The following is a 20,270-nucleotide window of genomic DNA, read 5'->3' on the forward strand; positions in this document are numbered from 1 at the left end:
ATCATGTCGTGAAAAATCGCCATCATGCATCTTTGAAAGGTTGCAGGGGCATTGCAAAGTCCAAATGGCATGCGTTTGTAAGCAAAAGTACCATAAGGGCACGTAAATGTGGTTTTCTCTTGATCCTCAGGTGCTATTGGAATTTGAAAATATCCAGAAAAACCATCAAGAAAACAATAGTAACTATTTCAGGCTAATCTTTCCAACATTTGATCAATAAAGGGTAAGGGAAAGTGATCTTTTCTGGTGGCGTCATTTAATTTTCTATAATCAATACAAACACGCCATCCTGTTACAGTCCTAGTAGGAATAAGCTCATTTTTCTCATTTGTGATAACAGTCATGCCACCCTTCTTAGGTACGCATTGAACTGGGCTTACCCATGGACTATCAGAGATTGGATATATTAAACCTGCATCTAGCAGTTTAACAATTTCTTTTTTAACAACATCTTGCATATTAGGATTTAGTCTTCGTTGGCGTTGCACATACGTTTTATTACCTTCTTCCATAAGGATTTTATGTGTGCAATACGAAGGACTTATTCCTTTAATGTCATGAATCTTCCATGCAATAGCTGGTTTATGAGCTTTTAGCACAGTAATGAGTTGAGATTTTTCATTTTCGGTAAGAGAAGACGATATTATTACAGGTAATTCAGATTCACCATGTAAATAAGCATATTCCAAGTGGTTTGGAAGTGGCTTTAATTCTAATGTCGGCGGTTCTTCTATCGATGATTTATATCGATATCTGTCTTCCTCTTTTAGCATTTGAATTTCTTCTGTTGTTGGTTCATATCCATTAGCCATAAGTGTAGCTAACATTTCAGTTTCATCAATTGGTTCAGTTCCTTCTCCTAAAGAACATTCTCCCGTTCCTTGTAATTCTGGAAATTCTTCTAACAATTCTGCATGTGAATCTATAGTTTGAATATAATAACATGTATCATCTGTAGATTGCGGTTGTTGCATGGCCCTATCAACAGAAAAGGTAACACTCTCGTCCTCTATACTTAGGGTCAGTTTCTTACCGAACACGTCTATTATTGCTTTATCCATGTTTAAGAATGGTCTTCCTAATATGAGAGGAACTCGAGAATCTTCTTCCATGTCCAGAATAACAAAATCTACTGGAAATACTAAAGTACCAACTTTAACTAGCATGTTTTCCATTATCCCTCTAGGATATTTTACTGATCGATCGGCTAGTTGTATGCTTATTCGTGTTGGTTTCAATTCTCCAAGGTCTAGTTTAGCGTATAGTGAATACGGCATTAAATTTATACTAGCACCTAAATCTGCCAATACTTCTATTGAACTAAGACTAACCAGAAAACATGGAATTGTGAAACTTCCTGGATCTGATAATTTTTCTGGTATCTTATTCAACAGCACTGCAGAACAATTAGCATTCATTGTAACAGCCGAGAGTTCTTTCATTTTCTTCCTATTTGTGATTAGATCTTTCAAGAATTTAGCATATCTTGGCATTCCTGAAATTACATCAATGAAAGGAAGATTTACATTTATCTGTTTAAACATATCCAAAAATTTGGATTGCTCAGCTTCAAGCCTCTCTTTTCTCATTTTACTCGGGTAAGGAAGTGGTGGTTGGTATGGTTTAACATAAGGTTTTGCTTTAACTGTGTTATCTTCATTAACCTTTTCAACTACCGGTTCTGTTTCCTTATCTTGTTCAGGTTGTGGTTCTTGTGGAGTAAGAATAGCGTCATCAGAAATTACAGGCATTTCAGGTGGTTTAAGTGTAATACCACTTCTTGTGGTAAAAGATTTAGCTGTTTCATTCTGGCGGTTAGCATTTGTATCACTAGGTAGACTTTCCGGTTTTCTTTCACCTATCAACCTTGCTAGGTTGCTTACTTCTTGTTCCAGATTTTGAATTAAAGCTTGTTGATTTCTAAATGCTTGAGCATTTTGTTCATTGGTTTGTTTCTGAGATGTGAAAAACGGCGTTTGAGATTCAACTAGCTTTGACATCATATCTTCTATATTTGGCTTTTTATCATCGGTTTGTGGTGGTTTGTTTTGAAAAATAGGTCTTTGCTGATTGTAAGTATTATTGGATACTTGTTGATTGCTAGGACCTTGTTGGTTGTTGTATGGAACATTTCGGTTATTATTCTGGTTTTGATTGTAGATTGGTCTTGGCGGTTGATAATTATTCTGATAATTATTTCCAGGCCTTTGGTTCATGTATGAAACATTCTCTCTTTGTTCCATTGTTGGTTCAATACTGAGACAATCTTTTGTCAAATGTGGTCCTCCACACTGCTCGCATTCGGTCTTCCATACTTAGAGGTTCCAGATTTTCCATGATTGAATTTGTTGAATCTGAATCACTAGAGTATTCTGATTTAATGGGTTGTTCCTCGACAATCTCTGTTTGAATGATTGGTGGTTCCGGAGGAAAGATTAGTGGTTCAGGATCTCTGAATTGTCCCTGAATATCCTCCGGATTCTCAATTGTGAGGTCGGGTTCAAAAAATGGATTATCGAAAATTTGAATTGGAGTACTTGGTCGACTGGATGACGATTCTAAAGAAAAATCAACGGCGAAAATTGGCTAGATGTCTTGATCGAGTTACAGGTGGTGAACGTACAAAAGGTGGTGAACGTTTTGCTCGGTGCATTCACTAAAATATCCTATTAGTTATAAAAATAAAAATTATATAAGTTATCAAATTAATAGACTTTTCTGATTTTGCTCACGTTTCGAATAGCCAATAGATGCAGCAGATAGCCAGGACCCTTTAAAAAGGAACTAAAAACTAAGAATTAAAAGTTACGTCTAAAAATATTAAAGCTTAAAGAATTTCTAAAATAAAAAATAAATTTTTTTTAAATTTTTTTTTAAATTAATAAATACGATTTTTTGTAAAATATTAAATAATTTCAGTATTTTACATTTTTAATACATAATTATGATTTATTTCGGTATTATATATATGTTAATTAAAAATATGATTTTAATTTAATTATGATTATTACTTATGGTTTTTATTAGGTTTACTAATGTTATTACATTTTTTTTAATTGTATTTATTATATTAAAAGTAATATGAAGTTTAGATAAATTAAATTATGTCAAATTATATAAATTAATATTATATAATTTATTTAAGCGTACGTTGTTGACAAAAAATTTCTATTCGATCAATGTTTAATTGTATATAACAACCCTTAAATAATTAATACATATAGTCAGGCAGAAAACCCTAGGGTCAATTCAGTAAATTTAGAAGTCGAAAAGTGAGGGTTGTTATAATCTACAATCACCCAAATGGTATCATAGCCACCCGCAACTCTCGGTAACTTCTTAATAAAATCCATTGTAATACCTTCCCATTTCCACTCGGGAATCTCAGGTTGCACCAACAGTCCAGACGGTTTTTGATGTTCAGCTTTAACCTTAGCACAGGTCAAACACTTAGCCACATACGTAGCCACATCTGCTTTCAAATTAGGCCACCAATACAGCTCCTTAAGATCATGATACATCTTTCCTGAACCAGGATGAATATAGTACCTAGACTTATGAGCTTCATCCAAAACAAATTGTTGCAGATCACCATACTTCGGAACCCAAAGACGTCCCGCAAAATATCTTGTACCATCTGCTCGTACCTCAAACTTCTTAGCCATGCCTCTGACATTCTCGCTCACAAAATTCTCCTCCTTTAAGGCTTTTTGTTGTGCCTCAAGAATCTGCCTTGCGAGGTTAGTTCGAATCGTCATATTCAAAGCTCTAAATCTGCGGGGTTCAACCCTTTCTTTACAACTTAACGCATCAGCCACAACATTGGCCTTCCCAGGATGATATAAAAGTTCACAATCATAATCATTCAATGTCTCAACCCATCTACACTGTCTCATGTTCAACTGTTTCTGGTCAAGAATATGTTGAAGACTTTTGTGATCAATGTACACTGTACTTTTGACCCCATAAAGATAATGTCTCCAAATCTTAAGCACAAACACAACAGCTCCCAACTCTAAATCATGGGTTGTATAATTCTGTTCGTGGATCTTCAACTTTCGTGACGTGTACGCAATGACTTTCTTTCGTTGCATCAAAACACAACCAAAGCCCTGACGCGAAGCATAACAATAAACAACAAAATCATAATTACCCTCAGGCAGTGACAATATCAGAGCGGTAGTCAACTTCTTCTTCAAAGTTTGAAAAGCAGTCTCTTGTTCATCCTTCCACTCATACTTCTTCCCCTTGTGCGTTAAAGCAGTCAGAGGTTTCGTTATATGAGAGAAATCTTGAATGAACCTTCGATAATAACCTGCCAACCCTAGAAACTGACGAACCTGAGTAGGAGTCTTCGGAATTTCCCACTTCTCAATTGCCTCAATCTTGGCAGGATCAACTTGTATTCCCTGTTTACTAACAATATGTCCAAGGAATTGAACTTCTCTTAACCAGAAAGCACACTTAGAGAACTCAGCGTACAACTCTTCTTTCCTCAATAAATCAAGCACCAACTTCAAATTTTCTTCGTGCTCTTCATCACTCTTGGAATAAATAAGGATGTCGTCGATGAAAACAATAACGAATTTGTCCAGATAGGGTCTACACACACGGTTCATGAGGTCCATGAACACAGTAGGTGCATTTATCAATCCGAATGGCATAACAAGGAATTCGTAGTGACCATAACGGGTGCGAAAAGCAGTTTTCGGAACATCTGATTCATTAACACGCAGTTGATGATAACCGGAACGAAGATCGATTTTAGAATAAATAGACGAACCTTGAAGCTGATCGAACAGATCATCAATTCTTGGAAGAGGGTAACGGTTTTTAATAGTAAGCTTGTTCAATTCACAATAATCAATGCACAAACGAAACGAACCATCCTTCTTCTTAACAAACAGAACAGGAGCTCCCCAAGGGGATGAACTAGGATGAATAAAACCTTTGTTTAACAACTCACGGAGTTGACTCAACAATTCTTGAAGTTCGGAAGGCGCAAGTCGGTAAGGAGCACGTGCTACAGGAGCAGCACCAGGAACAAGATCGATTTGAAATTCTACCACGCGTTGCGGCAGAATGCCAGGTAAATCTTCCGGAAAGACCTCGGGAAAATCTCTAACAATATGAACATCACCAATGCTCTTCTCTTCTCTATCAGAATCAACAACATGGGCTAGAATAGCATGACAGCCTTTGCGAAGATGTTTATGAACTTTCAAACAGCTAATAAGATTCAACTGTCTGCATTTCTTATCCCCAAAAACCATCAGCGGCTCTCCAACCACATTAGTAATACGAATAGCTTTCTCATAACACACAATCTCAGCACGATTCGCAGACAACCAATCCATACCAATAACAATGTCGAAACTGCCTAGGTCAATCGGTATCAAATCTATCTCAAAATCTCTACCAGCCAAATTAATGTTACATTTACGATACACAGTCTTAGCAGTAAGCACTTTACCATTAGCTATCTCTACAATGTCTAGAGGAGTTAACGGAGTTTTGATTTTTGGATTAATTTATTCGACACAAAACTCAAATCAGCCCCTGAATTAAATAGTACATAAACTGATAAATCGTTGATCGAGAACGTACCTGTAACAAGTTTAGGATCTTCCTCAGCATCCTTGGCATTAATGTTGAATGCTCTTCCACGTGCATTCTCGGTAGTCTTCTTGTTAGGGCAGGCATCACGGAAATGCCCCGGCTTACCACATTCGTAACAAACTCTCTAATTACCACCATTTCTCGGCTTCCCATTACCATTACCATTACCATTACCACCATTATTACCAGCATTATTACCACCACTTGCAGCAGGAGTAGCAGTACCCTGCATAAGCACCGTACAATCTTTAGCAATGTGTCCCTGCTTGGAACACCTCTTACAAGTAACCGTACAGTAACCATCATGAGCCTTATAACATCGAGGACAAACACGCTGATTTCGGTTATTAGAACCAGAAGTATCTTGTTTCTTCTACTGATTTTGGTTCTGGTTGCGGTTGTTATCCGACTTCCTTTTCCCATTATCAGCCTTCTTAACAACCTCCTCACTGGCATCAGTTACAGCTGCATTACTTCTCCTCAAAATCTTATCATTAAGCTTATGTGCCATAGACATAGCAGCTTCAATAGTCTGGGGCTCACTAGACTCAACCCCATGCTCAATCCGCTCAGATAACCCATCAATATAAGGTTCTCATCATTATAAACGTTTGGGCACAACAAAGTCAACTCGAAGAACCTTTGTTCATAGGCATCTAATTCGGTGCCCTTCATTTTCAAGTTCTTAAGCTCAGCCTCTAACTTCTTAAGTTCACCCCGAGGACGATAACGGGTGATCATTCTCTCTTTAAAGTTGTTCCAAGTCAAACCATACGCCACATCATTTCACAAACTACTAACCAAGTTGTTCCACCAAGTTAATGCACTATCGTTAAGAGTGTAGCTTGCGAAACTGACCTTGTCCTCCTCTCGGACTCGGCTAACCCTGAAAATAGACTTAAACTTCTCAAACCAACGAGTAAGTCCAATAGGTCCTTCAGTGCCACTAAATTCTTGTGGACGACTTGCCATGAACGTTTTGTGGGAGCATCCCACCTGGTTATTGTTATTCGCATTAGCATTAGCATTAGCTGCCATAGCAGCTGCTATTCCTTCGGAGATAAGTCGTTGCATACGGGCTTTGTTGGACTCGCGGGGAGGCATGATCTTCAAAACAGAATAACACAACCGTTAGTACTAAGAATAATACCAGTGTTATAAAGGAATAGATCGAACACGAAAAGATTAACTATTAAAATAATAGTCAATAAACACTATGAGTAATGACATGACAGTTATGATAGTTATAGAAATAGCCACCACATGCATACATACTTTATGATAGAAATCATACAACATACATAGCACCTAACATACATGAACTATATTACGCATAATATAACATGCCAAGAGTCACAACATCCGAAATAAAATATGAAAATGATAATAGATGTCATAAAGAAATAACCATCCATACATAATGAAAAATATCCCAGAACAAAATCCTTAATAAAATCCTCGACAAAGCGCCGTACATAACCCAAAAATGTATGTATAAAAGGACATTAAGTCTTATAAAATAAGTAATCAATCATGAATCATCATATCACATCTGCTTAGAGCGGGTGTGATAAGCTGGGCCGGTATGAGGCTCGGCAGGAGTCTCATACTTCCTCAACTTTCCTTTCACCTCTTCCAACTCTGACTTCAGACCACGAACTATGCTCTCAAGAGCCTCGAACTTAGCGTCCACCTCACGGTTACGCTTCCTATTCTTGAACCCAACATTATGCTTGAAACTGATAAACGAATCCATACTAGCTCTAATCTCGTCCATCACCTCGTTATGTGGCAAAATCCGCATACAGTCGCTGAGAGCATTAATACGCGTCTCATTCGAGTATGCTCTAGTCATGTGAGTTATGGTAGCCATGTAGTGGTTAACAGGATCATCGATCAAAGGCTGATCAGCACGGCGTCTAGCAGCGGACGAAGGAGCAGGAGCAGGAACGGAATTGTTACTCGAAGTCGACATCCGCAAACAGTAAAACCACATACCACATACAACATAGAAGTAACATAAGTAATAACTTATAATTATTCCTCATACGAAATGAAATGCATAATAATGCTATAACAAGAAAGGTCGGGCTGTAGACTAGACTCTAATGCACCCTAAAACCACGGGTTGACCACATTAAGACCGCCTAGTTCCCTACAACCAGAGCTCTGATACCAACTGTGATGGCCCCGTCAAAACACTTAACGGCTCCGTCACTTGGACCCACAGCTTGATCGAACTTCAAATGAATTTAATAAACAACATTGCATTCTTTTATTCAAAAAGTTTCCTAAAAAGGAAATATACCAAAAATATGTAGTTTAAATAACCCAACATATTAAATACCAAAGTTGACATTAAAACGTCGTCCACAAAACCCACAAGTTTTAAATTGTTCCAAAATAGAATGCAAGTGCAAAGTTTCATAATTGTTTAACAAAATCTGCCCGAATGCATGCAGACTCTTCTAACACAGCGGAAGCATCAAACAAACTCAAGTACCTGTGAAAACATGCGAGTAAACTGTCAACAAAAATTTTGAGTGAATTATAGGTTTAAATAATTGAATAAACTTTAGACCACAAGATTTAAAATGTTAGAAAACATAAAACATTATTCCATTATCAATGAGCCACCCGGTAACCACTTAACCCTTTATTTACCCTTACCAAACACAATAATAATATACACTCAACAAGTGTATCTATAACAAAATACGAATTACTAAATATTCCGATTATAAATTGCTAGCGGCGCTAGCTCGAAATGGGGTTGTCAAACCCGATAGATCTATCCGTAGGATTCGCGTTCACTAGTAGGAACCAGTGATTATAGTTTCCAGACTAGGGAATATTTTTTTTCAACTCATAACGAATAGTTTAAATTTAATTGCCACTTGTGTCTAAACGTAAAATAAAATGCATGTAATCACATCCCAAAAATATACGTTGAAAAGTACGTAAAAACGGGACTATAACTCACCTTAAAGTAAACGAAGTAACCACACAATAATGCGAACAACAAATGAAGTAAAGTGATCAGGGATAATCACAACGCCGACCTATAAATAAAGCAGGTCGATATAAATAACTAACTTAGGTCAAGTCTAAGTATGATAGCTATTGTACATGTTGCAAGTTGAAATAGAACAACACTCAACATGCATCGGTTTGATCGGAACAGCGTACGGACACACACTTTCTATTTTTAGAAAGTTTCTATTTTTAGCAGGTTTTTATTTTTAGAAAGTTTCTATTTTAGGAAAGTTTCTATTTTAGGAAAGTTTCTATTTTAGAAAAGTTTCTATTTTTGAAAAGTTTCTAAATTTAGAAAGTTTCCATATTTAGAAAGTTGCTATTTTTGGAAAGTTTATAAGTTAGGAAAGTTTCCTTAATTAGAAAGTCAACAAAAGTCAACTGAAAGTCAAAGTCAACCGAAAGTCAACTCAAAAGTCAACCTTGGTCAAACATAGTCAACATAAATTTTTAATGTATAAGTTATATTAATAATATAAGTTATAATGTTATTTAAAGGGTGTGTATGGGTGAAACTAGCTGGAGCTGTAGCTTATAGCTGGAGCTGGAGCTTATTTTTAAAGTTGGTAGCTGGAGCTTATTATTTTTTATAAGTGTTTGGTAAACTAGCTGGAGCTTATTTTTTCCAGTTCATAAGCTCTACTTTTTTTCATAAGCTACTATAAGTAGCTTATTTTTTACTACCAAACAAAGCTTATGACTTGAAGCTTATTAAAATCATAAGCTCAAGCTCTCATAAGCTCCCATAAGCTCCAATAAGCTACTCAGCCAAACATACCCAAAGTCATATATGTATAATTATGTCATAACATAAGTTTAATTAAATTAAAATGAATTATTAAAGTTAACATAAGTTTAAATGATATAATTAATATAACATAAGTATTTAATTAATTAATTAATTAAATATTAATCATAATATAAGTATTATTAATTAATAATAGATTTTAAATCATATCATAAGTATTATTAATTAATAATGAATTATTAATCATATCATAAGTTTCTAATTATAATTATTAAATCATAAGTATTTAATAATTAAATTATAATTAAATAATAACTAAGCCTTATAATAATTAAATAATTAATTAATCCTTATTATAAGTCTTATTATAATAATTTCATAATATAAGTTTAATGCTTACCATAAGTATTTTTCATTAATAATAAAAGTAATATTAATCATAAGTTTAATTAAAAGTTTTATTAAATCATAATTAATTAATAAATGATATAATAAATATATATATCATAAGTCTTAAATTGAAATAATTACTTTTTATATCATAAGTAATTTATTAATAATTAAATTCATTATTTATATCATAAGTTTAATTGTTAACCAAAAATTTTAATTAAAAGTTCATCGGGTCATAACTTGAGCCCCGGGAATCAGTTTTCGGCGAATCTTATATATATCTTTGCCTAACCAACCCACCCGACACATTAGTGTGCTTAAGAACACCCTAAGAACAGCCACCAAGTCGTGACCTATAGCCATTATTCAACTTGGAGCTTTAATCCGTTCAAAAACATGTTTTAGTCATAACGGGTGATCCGTGGCTCGGATTTCGATGACACGAACATGAAAGTTCATCCAATCATCAATATTAACACACTAGTACACCCTAAAGACTCTAGAAGTGGTCACAAAGTTGGACCATACCTGTACCAATTCGTTCTTACATTTTAATTTCAATTAAACACCATTTTAATCATATCTTAAGCTCCGGGAATCGAAATAACATGAATCCGGTGTCTAAAATTAATGTCTCGATGAGAGGAACTCATATAAACACTCTAATTTAACTTTTATATCTGTTATGTTTACATAAAATAACAAACAAACCGCTGTCCCAAAACAATCAAACCGAAAACATATATAATCGAGCATTTCTACGCACACAATCAACAATACAATAGCATATATGCATCATACTATTATTATAACATATAAAAACAGAAAAATATATGAAAAATCAAAAAGCTAGCGTTAGGGTTTATACCCTAATCAAGAAAAGATGAATATGGACGCGTAGAGGAGAATGTGTAGAATCCGATTATGCAAACGATTAGATGATCCAAGCTTTATTTTAGATGAAGATGATGATGATGGTGTGATGGTTGGCAACGGCCAAAGAGGGAGGAAGGAGAAAGCAAAACTAAAAATTAGGTTTTTGATAAATTAGAAGTGAAGTGAGAAAATGAAAAAAAAAATGCAAAGTGAATGGGGGTATACCCCTCCCCTTGGTTTCGGCCGAATGGGGTGAGTGGGGTGGGCCCCACAAGCCCAATTTTGATAACTTGTAACTTCCTTGTGGCCCGAATACCCGATCGAAATCGGAAACGCGAAAACACGACTACGCGATTAAAAATTCGGAGAGATAACAAATATGCGACGAAAAATATATATATATAAACACTATAAATAAATATATGACATTAAAATATCATATTTAAAATAATTAGGACTTAGAAATCCCAAAAGCTTGACCGTTGGTTTGAAAACTGAAAAGATTCGCCGGATAGAAATCCGCGACACGTAGAAACGTATAACTTAAAATATGAGTACAAATATTCATTTAACACATAATAATTAATATATTATTACAAAAATAATAATATAGGTCATAGAAATGACGTGGCACGAATAACAGTTAACGGTCGTTAAATAATTAATGGTAAAAGATAACGGAAAAAGTAGGGTCGTTACAAAGGTCGACTCCACGGTTTGCCGTGGGTCGACCGCAGTTCTCACTTTCCGAATTTTTGATCAAGAAATGTTTGACTACTTCGGGGCATCAATAATTTACAAAACATATTTCAACATGCTTAGAATAGTTGCCTCGTTCATATCCAAATGAGTTTGGTCACTAAAACATTAATCTTGGCTAATCACACTTAATTACATCTTAATGACACTTTTAGCTTGTGATTAATATTGAACACGTAAGTATTGCTACAAGTTCCTTTATCAAAGTCATCTTTTAGATCTAAATATAGATATAATTAGGATGGTCATTAAAGTCCCAACTAAAGAGATGCTCTCCACTTGATTAACCATTAAGCATTACTTACATGCTTAATAAGAGTTTAGTGTAAACTCCAAAAGTCTTCATATAAAACAAATGGGTCTTATTTGGAAGGTTGCAAGTATCCAATGAATGTATATACTTGCAAAACAAATGTTGACAAAAGCCTTTGAGACTTGTGACTTGAAGTTTGGAAGCTTGTGGTTGTCAAGGGATCAAACTTCGGCATTTACCATAAAGAGAAATCAATGACACACCACTATTATAATGGGTCTTTCCACTTTTAAGCCAAGGTCAACCTCAAAGAATACATCCACGATAAAAGGGGTAATGCAGGTCTTTTCAGATGTTTTTGGCATCTAATTGCAGCCATCCAATAAGGGAAAATGACAAAGTTAAAGATCTCAAACGGCTACAATTTCAGAAGTCAGAGATCTGCACGGTTAACCCACGGTTGACCGTGAGGTGAGCCGCACAAGGCCAGGTTTGAATTTCTCTTGCCTATAAAAGTCAATCCTTGGAGCACTTGAAGACTCACCTCTTGCACTTACATTTCTATACATTTACTAATATCATTCAAATACAATTGTAATTTATTTAGAGTGATTTAAGCAAGAGTGATTGTAAACTTAGTTGTGAGTATACTTGTAAACTATCATCTTAAAGGGATCTAGAAGATAGGTGAGGTTTCACTTAGTTAGAGAATTAGGGTCTTGTGGTAAGAGCATTTGGTGATTGTGAATTCTTCAAATGGACGTAAGGGTTCATAAGTTGCAGCTTATCGAGGAGCTAGTGTTGTATCTGGACACTCCACCGAGTTTGGAGCTTTATAGTGAAACTAACTCTCAATTCATTAGAATTGAGGAGTGGATTAAGGAATATTAGTTAACATCTTCTCGAACAAATCTCCATGTTTGTTCTCTTATCCCTTATCTTTGCATTTACTTTACTTGTGAACAAACAAATCAAATCATACTATAGCAATCTTGAGTTCTAAATCGTAAAGGTTTTAAAAATCGCATTAAAGTAACTATTCACCCCCTATAGTTACTTACAATATTTATTTGGTTTTGTGGTTGAATAGTTACTTAATTGATTTCTTAAAACTTATTCGGTGTGTTTAACATTCTAAGCTCAAGTTTAAGTGCAAAACCGCTTGTGTTTGTTTATGCAATATGTAAAGAATGTAAAGTGCAACAAACAAAAGGATTTATAGTGGTTGAGGAGGATGTTAACTAATCCTCCTAAATGTTTCTCCAAATCCAGTGAAGATCCAATTACACTTATTGTTCTTCCTATAAGCCGCACCAACAATCTTTTGATCCCATTGAAAGATAGATTAAAGCTTACTTAGAAATACTTCAATTCAATTAATTGATAAAAATGGGAACACAATTAAAAAATTAATAATTAATAAAATGAAGAAAAAACACATATCCTAATTTAATAATAAAGAAAACAAAAACAAAATAGCAAAATAAATAACTATTAATTATGAAATGAGTGTACGAAACTAAAATAACACAGCGTGCAATATGTTTTAGTATAGTATAATATAAAACGCGCAATATATAAACGCATATACACATAATGTTGAACATAATATATATATATATATATATATATATATATATATATATATATATATATATATATATATATATATATATATATATATATATATATATATATATATATATATATATACTAGAAGATGTAGAGAACTCATAGAACTCATAGATTGAACTTCAATCTATGAGGAGATTGAGCTTCAATCTATGAAGAAAAAAAAATCTGAAAAAAACAGCCAATCTGCACAGAAAAAAAAAGTCAGTCTGCAAAAAAAAAGAACTGCAAAAAAGTCAATCTGTACGCAGATTGACTCAATATGCATAGAAAAAAGTCAATCTGCAAAAAAAATGCAAAAAAGTCAATCTGCACGCAGATTGACTCAATCTATACACAAAAAAAAGTCAATCTGCACAGAAAAAAATCAGCAAAAAAAAAAAAAAAACGTCTCAATCTGCACGAGTTTCATGGGTTCTCTACTACCTTTGGTTCTCCATGGATCCTCACCCTATATATATATATATATATATATATATATATATATATATATATATATATATATATATATATATATATATATATATATATATATATATATATATATATAACAAAAAGATATTTGGTTATGTGTAATTTTCTAATTAAATTGAAATAATTATTCATTATAATTAAATATATACATATAGATATAGATTTACATATATAGATTACAATTAATTAATATTTAAATTATAAATAGATTTACATATAATTAATTCAATAAGGAAATTTATGATAATGTTGCTTGGTTTCATGCAGCTTAAAACAAGTAGGATTCTCCTTTATGAATTGGCTATTCGTGTGTGTGTCTATATATATATATATATATATATATATATTAATTTAAAATTTTATTAATTATCATTGTCGTTTTAATTTCTTCATCCAAGGCATTACGAGCACTTACCGTTACTTTAATTATTATATTAATTTTTCGAATCTAATACATATTAAAGTAGGGTATGCAAATAATATATATATATATATATATATATATATATATATATATATATATATATATATATATATATATATATATATATATATATATATATATATATATATATATATATATATATATATGTTTGTACTACTTCCTGTCAGCTCTCCATGCATGCTATTCTAGGATCTAAAACCGCAATCTCTTTTGGGGGCCAAATACCTCCGATCTCTACCGTAGGTGCCAAAGAAGATATATATATATAACAAAAAGGTATTTTCTTATGTGTAATTTTCTAATTAAATTGAAATAATTATTCATTATAATTAAATATATACATATAGATGTAGATTTACATATATAGATTACAATTAATTAATATTTATTATATAAATAGATTTACATATAATTAATTCAATAAGGAAACTTATGATAATGTTGCTTGGTTTCGTGCAGCTTAAAACAAGTAGGATTCTTCTTTATGAATTGGCTATTCGTATATATATATATATATATATATATATATATATATATATATATATATATATATATATATACATTAATTTAAAATTTTATTAATTATCATTGTCGTTTTAATTTCTTCGTCCAAGGCATTACGAGCACTTACCGTTACTTTAATTATTATATTAATTTTTCTAATCTAATACATATTAAAGTAGGGTATGCAAATAATATATATATATATATATATATATATATATATATATATATATATATATATATATATATATTAGTTACATTATTTTTGAATATCAAGTACAAATAATAAAAATGAAATACTCATCACAAAAATCATTACTTAAGTTATCACATATGGAGTAATATATCCACTTCTCCAATAGAAAAAATATGTTAATAAATCATTTTGCATATTAATATTGCTATTAATCTTTCAAAATTTGTCAATACCACGGGCTCTTAAACTTAAAAGAACTTTAAAATTCGTCAATACTACGGGCTCTTAAACTCAAAAGAAATTTTCAAAATTTGTCAACACCACGTGCTTTTAAACACAAAAGAATTTTTAAAATTTGTCAATACCACGGGCTCTTAAATAGTTCTTATATTTTCCTTATTTTTTTAGCATCGCTATTTATATACTAATATGAACTACAAATTAAATTTTTTGCACGGTTTTTTTGTTACACACCCGTGTAACGCACGGACTCAAAAAGCTAGTAAATATATATATATATATATATATATATATATATATATATATATATATATATATATATATCTATGTGTGTGTGTGTGTGTATGTGTGTGTGTGTGTATAGTACATATACAATCTCATAAGCCAATATGACGTAGCTTAAACTTTATAAACACAATTACATTTTAAGTTACACTTATACATATATAACTGTATAATAAATACTTCAAATTTGATTAATATGATAACTACTAAAATTAATTATTTAAAGTCAATCCTTACATATAATAACTACAAAATAGAATATAATGTTGAAAAAGAAAGACAATAAGTAAAAAAACAAAAACAAAAACTTTCAGAAAATAATGTATAAAAATTATTATTAAGTAACTTGTGTAGTATGATTTGATGAAATTAGTTACATTATGAAAAAGATACAATATTAAAGTTTCATTCTACATTTTAATGGAGGAATAAACCTAAAGGGGAACCTAAATTAAATATATATGGAGAGGTTAAACAACCTTATTAATTTGAAAATTTGAAAATATAATATTTATTAATATTGATTTATTTAATATAAATTAACTTCAATATTTTAGCTATCCTTTTTTTTTTTTTTTTTGAAAAGCCAACAATTTATATTAAAATAAAAAGAGATACAACCAAGAGGGCCTTAGGCCAATATACAAATTATGCTACAATCATAGAGCTAATAGCTAAACACGAAAATAATGCTTAAAAATTAGAGTAATCACGAGAATATAGACAGTGTGTATGGTTAATTTTTGATAGCAAAAAACCTTCACCCGCCGGTTACTACTAAGAGGGATCAACTTGTATAAGAACAAGCCAGATTAGGAACCGAAATACAGTGCTAATCTAATGCAGCGACAAAGCAATCGAGCCTAAACTACTTAGACTCCTCTAAGTAATAATATTGCAGGATCCGGCATAAAAAACCTACCTTAACTGAAACGTCCGTGACTAATCCTCCCGGACGGAATCTTCAACAGTTGGTCCCATTGCGATGATCGACTCCAAGTAATGCCTTTAATATGAGCTAATGCACAGCGGAAGACTTAATTCGTACCTGAGAATAACATGCTTTAAAATGTCAACATAAAGTTGGTGAGATATATAGGTTTGATGCTAGCAGCGTTATAACTATGGACCACAAGATTTCATATTTATAAACATAATACACTCGCAAGTGTATGAAAAGCATTCTAAGTTATGGGCACCCGGTAACTAGCCTTAACAAGAGTGTGTACCCCTGAGTTATAATAATATGTGTACCGAATCAAGTGCGTTCCGTTAACCTCGAAGTACTAAACACCCGTTCTTCTAGTTTACTAGAACAACATCTGGGTGGGGGTGTAAAACCCGATAGATCTATCTTTAGGATTCGCGCCTACCAGTTCATAAACCAATAGTTAAAGTTACCAAGCTAGGGGATTTTTGATTCAAACCCATGTAGAACGTAATTTTAGTCACTTGTGTCCATAACGTAAAACATTTATAAAAACAGCGCATGTATTCTCAGCCCAAAAATATTTAAAGTTTAAAAGGGATCTATATACTCACCAAACTGTATTTTGTAGTAAAAATACATATAACACCATTGAACAAGTATAGGGTTGGCCTCATATTCACGAACCTATATCATTTATATATACATTAACACATAAAAATTTAATCGAATAAATTTATATATATGTAATTAGTCATATAAATTTTAAATTTATAAGTTTCCTTAATAATTTAAGTATATTCATTTTATATACAAAAATTTTAATATCGTTAAGTTATATGTATCGAGTATAGTTGTCCTAGTTATTTGATAAATTAAATAAAAAGTTATAACAGGAAAATATATACCCGTTTTTTCTATTTTTCTTCTTTGTTAAACTCCACAGCAAATTTACTCCCGTTTTTGAGGAGTCCATCTACAACCTCGTGAGCCCAACAGATAATGGCCCACCCTAAGTGAACTCTCGGCCCACTACAATTATATAAGTCCGATAGTTAACACAAATTAGAATTCGGTATACCTATTTATCTGTTATTCTCTTTTTTTTTTTATATATCGGTCGCATACAGCTGGAAGACACATGCCCACCAATCTGTTTCTCTTTTTCTCCTTTCGATCCTTAAATCATTGTGTTATCTACTTTTCGTGTATCAATTATTATTATCATCTCTCCTTAAATTTTCAATTGTTCAAGTTGTTTTCGAGAAGAATTGCAAAACAGGAAACAGAAGGACCTGCAAGTGGCGGTTGTGGAGATGATGATTCATTAGGGTTTGGGTTTTAGGGTGGCGTGTGGTGATTTCGGTTATGGTTTGTTTCACCATCAAATTAGAGAGAGGTAGATAAAGATATAGGGTTGTGATTAGGGGTGGTAATTTGGTCTTGATTTCGTTGGTTTATGGTGTGTTTAATATGGTGGATCATGGTGAGCATTTATGGTGTTTTATGGGTGGATGATGGTGGTTTGCAGCAGCAATCCTGCTGTTCGAGTGGAATTAGAAACAGGAAGGTAATAGCAGTTATTATCGTCCAGTTTTCATGGTGGTTTTGTGCAGGAAGTAAAATAAACGCAAGGGTGTTATTATCTGGTTGTTGATCGAGCAAAAGAGATCACACAGGTGGCGGTGTATAGATGCATGATTGTGGGTTGTATCATTAAAATGGTTCAAGAGCTGGAAGTGATTGAGGTTTGGCTGTTTTCGGTTGAGAGAGAGAGACGAATGGGGGGTAACCAGTGGATGGTGATCGTATAACAGAGGACGAGCAAAGGTGGTAACAAGAGTGTGTTCTTGGTTTAAATAGAAATAGAAAACAAGTAATGATGGTGGTGAAAGAAGTGGAAACAGTGGTGTGGTGGCTCGTTGGTGGTTCGAGTTTATAACATTAAATTGGTGCTAAAAGGTGGTGGCTTGAAGGATTCGCGATTAAAAGATGGTAAAGGGTTTGATTAGTTTAAAGAAAAGAACATTGAAGGTGATCTAAGGTGATGAAATGAAATGGTGTCCTTCTGTTTTTTTTTTTTTTAGGATTTTCAATTCAGAACTTCGTAACAGTGAGTAATGTAATTGATAATAGAAGTAAAGAGTTGGATGATCCTCCCAATAACTCGTTTGTTTTATACCCAATTTGGTCGACAAATTACCTCAATCAGAAACAGAAAGAAATAAAAGAAAATTAAAAAGGCGTACGAACTTTTCCTACTACATTTGTTATCTTGTGATTATAGGGAATCAACTTGTATGGTTTCAGATAGATGTAAAACAAAATTAAACAGCTTGATAATGATAGATAATTGAATACGTAAATTGTCTAGATTTATATATGCATATACGATATTGATATATTTGTATACGTTATTTTTAAATAATATTAATAATTAATAACTAATTTAATAATTATATTTATATTAAGATACTAATAATAATAATAATAATTTTAGTACTAATAATAATAATAATAATAAGAGTAATATAAATACTAAGTCAAAATAATAATAATCTTAAGTGTAATTGATAATAATATTATTAATGACATTATTAATAATGCTAATAATATTAATATTATTAATATTAACAATACTAATGTTAATAACAATTTATTCATAATTGTTCGTGAATCGTCAGGCATGGTCAAAGGGTAACTGATTATCCGAATATAGATTTCAAACTTTCTAGACTCAACATTAAGGTTTTTGCTTATCGTGTCGGAAACATATAGAGATTAGGGTTTAAATTTGGTCGGAAATTTCTGGGTCGTTACAGTACCCACCCGTTAAAGAAATTTCGTCCCCGAAATTTGGTAGAGGTTGTCATAAATAACAATAGGAATATTTTCATGACGAATATGAGATGATAATGGAGTTTTATCATTATTGGGGAATATAAATAAAATAATTCGATCATGTGAAGCGCACGAGCGAAGTTATCACAAAAGAGTGAAATGAGTGAATATGGAATTGTTTTAACTGATGACGTGATTTGAATTGATTTCCGGATTTTAAGAAATTCAGGGAAAATCTTACGTAATAAGATTTGGTTTTTCGGCGATCAGAATCTTCTTTGTTTTAATGCAGCAATCTATTTCGATTTCTCTGTCGGATATTTTTTTTGATAAATCCATTCCTTCGTTTCCTTATTTTCCACAATTCATATCTTCTTACCTCTCTCCTTAATTCCTACTTTAAGACATTCACCAATATACTCCATCCCATTCTGATTTTTGATATATTCTTAATTTTCATATCTGCCATTCTTCTCTTTCTTCTACAACCAGAAAAATCTATTTACTTCTACCACATACTTTCGTGTTTATAGTGTTTCCAGTTATTCCCTGTCTCTATATTACTTTCTGCATCGATATACACGGTTTGAAATTTTTGAGGTTATTATCGAGCTTTATATTTTTCATTATTTTTCGGAGGTTCATGCTTTCGTTTCCTCCTCCTGACTTCGAGTCAAGCGAGTAATGGTCCGGAATTCGTAGGTATAAGATTCGGAATGAACATAGCTAATGTTCTCAGAAAGGAATGGTAATGGTATGATTTTTGATTTGTCAAATTACCAGAATATCCAGGAAAATAGAACTATCAAGATGATTTGTTCTTAATACGTTTCGGAATTGGATAGAATGTAAGGGCCGTGTAACATGGCACATGATGACGGTACTGTGAATCATCACACTCCATTAGAAACTTAACATGACTTACTGTAATATAATGAAGTTGATCAAGTTTCATTATACTATACTAATTCATGCATCAGTTCCTAACACTACTTCAAAACATTCATATTTTAAATTCGGGGGTTTCAGAATTTAGAAACT

The sequence above is a fragment of the Rutidosis leptorrhynchoides genome, chromosome 7 (assembly GCF_046630445.1).
Source record: "Rutidosis leptorrhynchoides isolate AG116_Rl617_1_P2 chromosome 7, CSIRO_AGI_Rlap_v1, whole genome shotgun sequence".
Lineage (NCBI taxonomy): Eukaryota > Viridiplantae > Streptophyta > Magnoliopsida > Asterales > Asteraceae > Rutidosis > Rutidosis leptorrhynchoides.